The 7,500-nt window shown below is 41.1% G+C and overlaps 1 long non-coding RNA gene across 1 annotated transcript in view; it reads right to left on the bottom strand.

The window, feature by feature from the left end:
• LOC143296458 (uncharacterized) overlaps positions 1-7,500 on the bottom strand; it is a 153,620-nt gene that overhangs the window by 73,035 nt on the left and 73,085 nt on the right. The window lies entirely within an intron of this gene.

Raw genomic sequence — 7,500 nt, 5'->3', positions numbered from 1 at the left:
CGTAATGGGCACCTGAGCCACTCACACTAATGTTAACATGTTGTATTTCAAGGGGGATGAAGATCAACTGGTACCCTGATTTCTTGACCTTAAAGTTCACAATGTTTTGTTGTTGTCGTCGTCGTCGTTGTTGTTGTTGTTGTTGTTGCTGTCGTCGTCGTTATTATTGCTGTTGTTTGCAGAGGACTGAAAGTGAGCAGATACTATCAGCCCTTGACATTAAAGTTTATTACGTTTTGTTGCTGTTGTGGTTGCCACTGATATTAAGGCTCACCACGTTTTGCTGTTGTCGTTGTTGACGTTGTAGTTGTAGTTGTTGTTGCTGCCATTGACAGTAAAGTTCAGAAAGTTTTGTTGTTGTTGTTATTGTTGTTGTTGTTGTTGAGTACATTAGAGTTCATAAAGTTCTGTTGTTATTATTGTTGTCATTGATTAATGTTCACTATGTTTTATTGTTAATGTTGTTGTTTCTATAGGACTGAAAGTATGCAATTTTCTGAAACTATAAAATGAAGTTGAACCACTTTTTTTCTTTTCTTTTTGTTGTTGTTGTTTTTTTTCTGTTTTTTCTTTCTTTTTCCTTTTCTTTTGTTTTGTTTGTTGGTTTGGGTTGGGGTTTTTTTTTCATGATGACAAAACAAATCAACAATAGCATGAAACAGTGACATTGACATTGATATTAAGCTAACCTTATAGAATGTTGGTAGCAACAATACCCTGACCTGATGAAAATACAGGTCTTTTTGTGCGTGTTTAGACAGAACGCCTTAACTAAATTCAGTTAAATTCAACAATAAAGTCTGCTTCAACCAAAACAGAAAATTCCCTTTCGGCTTACAAAAAATGCCCACAAGCAAATATCAAAGAGGAAAACGATTAACTGACACACCCTTCCATGATCACCAAAACACATTAGTTATTATATAAAAAGAAAACCATTTGGGTAAGATAATAGTACATTTTATCAAGATAGAGTGAAACAACTCTATGTGTGTGTGTGTGTGTGTGTGTGTGTGTGTGTGTGTGTGTGTGTGTGTGTGTGTGTGTGTGTGTGTGTACGTTTCAGTCATCAAAAAAAAAGGAAAATATCCACAGTGAGATAATCATAACATTTTAAGAGACAAATGCTCATCAACAAATCAGATCGAAAAACGAATGAGCAACCCATAACCCATCGACACCCAATCTCTCCCTTAACCCATCAACACCCAATCTCTCCCTTAACCCATCAACACCCAATCTCTCCCTTAACCCATCAACACCCAATCTCTAAAAGTCTGCAAACGATGCATTCTCTCACACGTGAATAAATCTGTGGAAAGAAAAAATGAAAGAACCCACAGAACAACAAATTATCAATAGCAACTTTCTAAAAGACGGGTACACATGGAGAAATCAGAGAGGAGCAGGGGAGGAGGTGGGAGGGAGAAGAGGGTGGGTGGGAGAGAGAGAGAGAGAGAGAGAGAGAGAGAGAATACAAATGAAAATAAATGAACATGAGAAAATAAGGCACACAATCCACTTGTAAATATATAATCTCAGTTTCCACAGGAGTGATTCTTTGGGCGGAAAATAAACACGCAGCAAATTACAAGGCCAAAACGGAGCAGCAGAAAATAAACCCGAGGGGGGTTTGGGGGGGAGGGTTGGGGGGGGGGATTCAAAGAGCTTACTGGAAAAAAAAAAAAAAAAAAAAAACCCTCACGATGCGACGCAACATTTACATGGAAAGCCCAATGCTTTCCACAGCACAAAGAGAGAAGGGCGGTGAGCTGTTTACAGTCAAAACACCATTAACACGGTAAACTGCAATGCTCTTCACAAGCTCGCCACTGCTCAAAGCGAGAACCACGGGTTTCAAACTGTTGACACTCACAACACCGCAGATAGTTCTGAAACTGAAAATATTTTTGCATCAACCAGCCACTACTTGAAAACCAGCTTTAGCTTTGCAGCCTTAGCTCACTCAGTACAGCCAGTCCTCTCTTCTCTACACAGACCCCTTGGATGTCCAGTGGGTGTCTCAATGATCCAACCTTTAGCTTCCGTCGTCAGAATTGTGGTATTCTTTGTCAACATTCACCTCTTCAGTGTAAGAGCCTTCCGACTGCAATATTTTGATGGTGGTAATTGGGGTGAAACGCTGTTAACGTCGTCTCTTTCGCCGTTCGTATGGAGAGAGTTAACACGATAAACTGCAATGCTCTTCACAAGCTCTCCACTGCTCAAAGCGAGAACCACGGGTTTCAAACTGTTGACACTCACAACACCGCAGATAGTTCTGAAACTGAAAATATTTTTGCATCAACCAGCCACTACTTGAAAACCAGCTTACGCTTGCAGCCATAGGGAAGAAAAAAATTGGTCTTTTAAAGATGTATACTGTCCTTTAAAGTTTTGTTGTTTGTTTTTCGATGTCGTAGCTGCTTTATTTGTATTTGTATTTCTTTTTATCACAACAGATTTCTCTGTGTGAAATTCGGGCTGCTCTCCCCAGGGAGAGCGCGTCGCTATACTACAGCGCCACCTTTTTTTTCTTTTTTTTTCTTTTTTTCCTGCGTGCAGTTTTATTTGTTTCTCCCATCGAAGTGGATTTTTCTACAGAATTTTGCCTGGAACAACCCTTTTGTTGCCGTGGGTTCTTTTACGTGCGCTAAGTGCATGCTGCACACGGGACCTCGGTTTATCGTCTCATCCGAATGACTAGCGTCCAGACCACCACTCAAGGTCTAGTGGAGGGGGAGAAAATATCGGCGGCTGAGCCGTGATTCGAACCAGCGCCGCGCTCAGATTCTCTCGCTTCCTAGGCGGACGCGTTACCTCTAGGCCATCACTCCACATGGAGTGTTATCGAACATGTTCTGACATTTTCGTTTATTTGTCAGAATGGTGGGTAAGTAAGAAGTTCGAAAGTGTTCTGCGTTGGACTGTGAATGTAAGTGGCAATACAGTGGGTGAAAGGCCAAAACGTTTGAGAAGAATTCTGAAGATGCGAATGAAACAAAAGGCAAGAGGAAGTGAGGATGACACATGATCAAAGACCTTGACCTTACCGAATTGTATCAATGTTCGGTGAAAGACACTACGGAAGAAGTCCAATGTCGAATGAACAGCAACAACAACAAATAAAGAATGAATTAATAATGATAATAATAATAATAATAGTCATTATAGTCATGAAATATAATACAATGCAATAGAATGCAATGCATCTTTATTCATCCATTTGTATGTTATATATATATATATATATATATATATATATATATATATATATATATGCGTGTGTGTGTGTGTGTGTGTGTGTGTGTGTGTGTGTGTGTTCATATAGCGCTAAATATTTGTGCAGAAACAAATCAAACTGCTTTCAAAACTAGCCATCATCACGCATGTATATCTCAGCTTCAGAGAGGAGAAAGACCTAACCTTTTTTTTAAAAAAAAAAAGTACAGTTCAACAGAAAGCTGGAGAAACAGCAGACCAGAGAGAGAGAGAGAGAGAGAGAGAGAGAGAGAGAGAAGAGGGTCGTTTTGGAAAGAAGTAGGTTTTAAGGCCAGACTTGAAAGAGCTGAGCCGAGTGCGGAGGTTTGACGAAACGAAAAAGGGAGCTCATTCCGACTGTCAGGTCCAGGGACAGCAGGAAAAGAGCGGAGGTCGATTGTCAGTGGAGTGTTTTGGAGTCTGGGAACGGCGGAAACAAAGTGGATCAGGAGTTGACCGTCTACAGCAAGATTGGGGGAGGGGTGTAGGGTGGTGGTGGGTGGTGGTCGGGGGGTTGGAATCTCCCCCCCTCTCTCTCTCTATCTCTCTCTCTCTGTTTGCTGTCACTTACAGATCTTCTGCTGACTTTGATAAAGACTCTTTTTTTTTCGACTCAGCATAGTCACCTCTGTCATAAATCCCAATTTAATGATCTTGCGTTACTGAAAGATTTTTGCAACTCAAAAAATATCACATCAAACGTCATCATTCCTTCTGTAACTGTATATGACGTTCACACTTATCTCACACATCTCAAACAGACAAGAACGCGTGATTTTGACAATTCAGACGGCAAAATACTGAAAATGTGTGCTTCTGTCATTACAGACTCTTTAACTTATTTGTACAACCCTTGCATTGATAAACTTATTTTCCAGAAATTTTGAAACAAGCTAAAATAATCCCACTATAAATCTGGGGATAAAACTAATCCCTCTAATTACAGACCTATTTTTATTTTATCAATTCTTTCAAAACCTTTAGAAAAGCATATCAATAAATATATTGTGTCTCATATTTCAAAGAATAAGCTTCTATATACAAATCAGTCAGGATTTAGAACAAACCATTCATGTAATACCGCATTAACAAATCTTAACAAAGAATGGCTTATGAATATAAATGATATAAAATTTACAGGGGTTTTGTTCGTCGACTTCGCAAAAGCTTTCGATGTTATTGATCATGTTCTTCTTCTGAAAAAACTGGCTAAATACAGACTTTCTGACTATGCTCTATCTAGTTAGATCATTTCTCACAAACCGTCCACACAGGATTTTCTTAAGTATTGCGCAATCTAGATTCCAAACACAGTCATTCGGTATCCCTCAATGATCTGTACTCGGTCCACTTTCTTTTCCCTTTATATTAACGATCTTCTTCTGTTCATTACAAATGGATTCTGTTAACTTTTCGCTGACGATACGTCCATTCACTCGAAGCATTATAACCAAAACGAACTATCTACCACTCTGCAAAATAATGTTAATCAGCTGATTAAATGGACTGAACTTAACCACATGTCACTGAAAGATCAGAAAACAAAATACATATTAATTACCTCTGAAAAAAACGACAAAATATTACAACATCTATCCCCTCTATACACACAGGAAATACGCTGATTGACGAAGTAAAATGTCACAAAGTTCTAGGAGTAACCGTTGATAATAATCTCTCCTGGTCATCCCTTTGATGATGTGTGCAAGCGCATCTCTCAAAAGGTGTTCCAGCTCTCAAAAATTAAAAACCTTCTCGATCTTAAAGCACGAAAACAATTTTATCATGCATTTATTTAATCATCTATCGATTATGCCCCAACTCTACATGACACGTGCAGTGCCAATACATTGAAACCACTATCTAGAATCCATAAACGAGTTCTTAAGATTGTAGTGTCAAAATCTCCTAGTTTTATTTCTGGAGACTATCTAACCATGAACATCTTCCACTAACACACAAATTACATTATAATAAAGCAGTGATGACGTTTCGTATAATGAACGGCTTTGCACTTCCAACACTAACTGTCAGATTTCAACAAAACCAGTCAAGATACACAGATGATATGGTCATCTGAAAACCCAGACTAGACCTCTTTAAAACTAGCCTTGTTTACTCAGGAGGGACACTTTGGAACTCGTTACCTACGATTATGGAAAATAAAAGCAGTATTTGTTCCTTTAAAACAGCTTATAAAACGTTTCTACTTAAGGGAATGAAAAAATTAGTGTAGACAACATGTTGATTATCTTGTTAGATGCTGTGTTATTACCCTTTTTTTCACGTTGACCAGTGTTATTGGAGACCCAAAATAATCATCGGTCTATCATCGTAAATTAAATATCTCTGATAATAATCATATTTTCGTCTGAATGTTGAAATCTCAGGATCTCACTTTGGGCGTGGGGCTGGAGGGAAGGAGACCCGGTGCGAGTTGGGATAGTGAGTTCACGTAGTTTGTTGTCTTGTAGTAGTCGTTTTCATTAGTTCTTCATGTGATTTTCGGTGGATTTTGGTTTTTGATATCTTTCTTGTTAACAGTTCTGTGTCCATGTGCTCTAATCCCCACATCCCTCTTTTTTTCCTTTCTTTTTTTTTTTTTTTTTTTCAATACCCCGGGGCTGGGTGGAAAAAAGCCTATGTTTTGCTTATCTCATCACCCTGGTAAAATAAAATATCGTTTCGTTTCATTTCGTTTCGATTATGCTCTCTGTTTGTCTGTCTGTCTGTCTGTTTGCTTGTGTGTGTGTGTGTGTGTGTGTGTGTGTGTGTGTGTGTGTGTGTGTGTGTGTGTGTGTGTGTGTGTGTGTGTGTGTCAAGTCAAGTCAAGTCAAGATTTTATTTCATGATGGTAAATTGAATAAGCAACAATTGCTTTTTTACATCAAGCCATCAATGAAAATAATAATAATAATAATTAAAGAGAAGGGGAAAACAGAAAACAAATTGAAGAAAAAATTTAGGGGAGAGAGAGAGAGAGAGAGAGAGAGAGAGAGAGAGAGAGAGAGAGAGAGACAAGCAGAAGAAGAGCAACAACAACAACAAAATGCATATATATATATATATATATATATATATATATACAAGAATACTGTGATAAAGAAATACAAAATTGCATTTCCATTTCGCGCACACACACACACACACACACACACACACACACACACACACACACCACTGAAACACACACACACACCACTGTGTGTGTGTGTGTGTGTGTGCGCGCGCGCGCGTTAGAAAGAGAGAGAAACAGACAGACAGACAGAGAGATGGGTGCAGAGATAAAGAGAGACAGGAGAATGACCAGTGATGGGGCTGCTGTCCGTGAATCTATCTATCTGCCCACCGGTGACCGCGATCAATGATCATTCTTGGACTGAACAGCATCGCTTTCTCCTTCACCAAGAATGCTTCCCATGTCAGTCAGCACCCACATTGCCTCCATACCATTCAGTCTGGAACTGGGGGATGAACGAGGTGGTGTCCTCTGTTCCGTGTAACCTCCCACTAACCCCTGACCCTCCTGACCCCCCCCCCCCCCCGCACCCCCCTCCCCCCTCCCCTCTAATCCCCCGAACCAACTGCATCCCCACCCCCCTCACTAATCCTAATCCCCCTACCCTCCTGCACTCCCCCGGACCCCACTACTGACCCGAGACCCTCCAGCCCCCCCCTCCCCCCACCCCCAATAACCCCCGACCCTTCTGCCCCACCCACTAGCCCATGATTCTCCTGCCCCCCCCCCCCCCCCACTAACCCCTGAATCCCCTGCCCCCCCACTAACCCCAGAAATATTGCCCCCTCCCCCCCCCCAACCAATCCCCGAAAATCTTGCCCCCCCCCCCACCTCCACTAACCCCTGATACTCCTGCCCCCCCCCCCCACCCCAACCCATCCCCGACAATCTTGCCCCCCTTCCCCCCCAACCCATCCCCGACAATCTTGCCCCCCTCCCCCCCACTAACCCCTATATATATATATATGTGTGTGTGTGTGTGTGTGTGTGTGTGTGTGTGTGTGTGTGTGTGTGTGTGTGTGTGTGTGTGTGTGTGTGTGTGAGTTGTTCATGCGTGTGTATGTGTGTTTCTATGGCCAGAGATCTGAGTAGCTCCTGGTATGTTCAATACTAGCAATAGTTTACTGTGGCGGCAAAAATTACAGGGAAAGCAGTAGAAGAGAGCTGCTGGAAGATAAAATACACACAGTTCCATTGCAAGGTTTGGCGGGAGGGAGGGA

This window comes from Babylonia areolata, chromosome 21 (genome assembly GCF_041734735.1).
Source record: "Babylonia areolata isolate BAREFJ2019XMU chromosome 21, ASM4173473v1, whole genome shotgun sequence".
In the NCBI taxonomy this organism is placed as follows: Eukaryota; Metazoa; Mollusca; class Gastropoda; order Neogastropoda; family Buccinidae; genus Babylonia; species Babylonia areolata.
The sequence above is the reverse complement of the archived record's forward strand: the minus strand, read 5'-3'. Positions and strand labels throughout refer to the sequence as shown.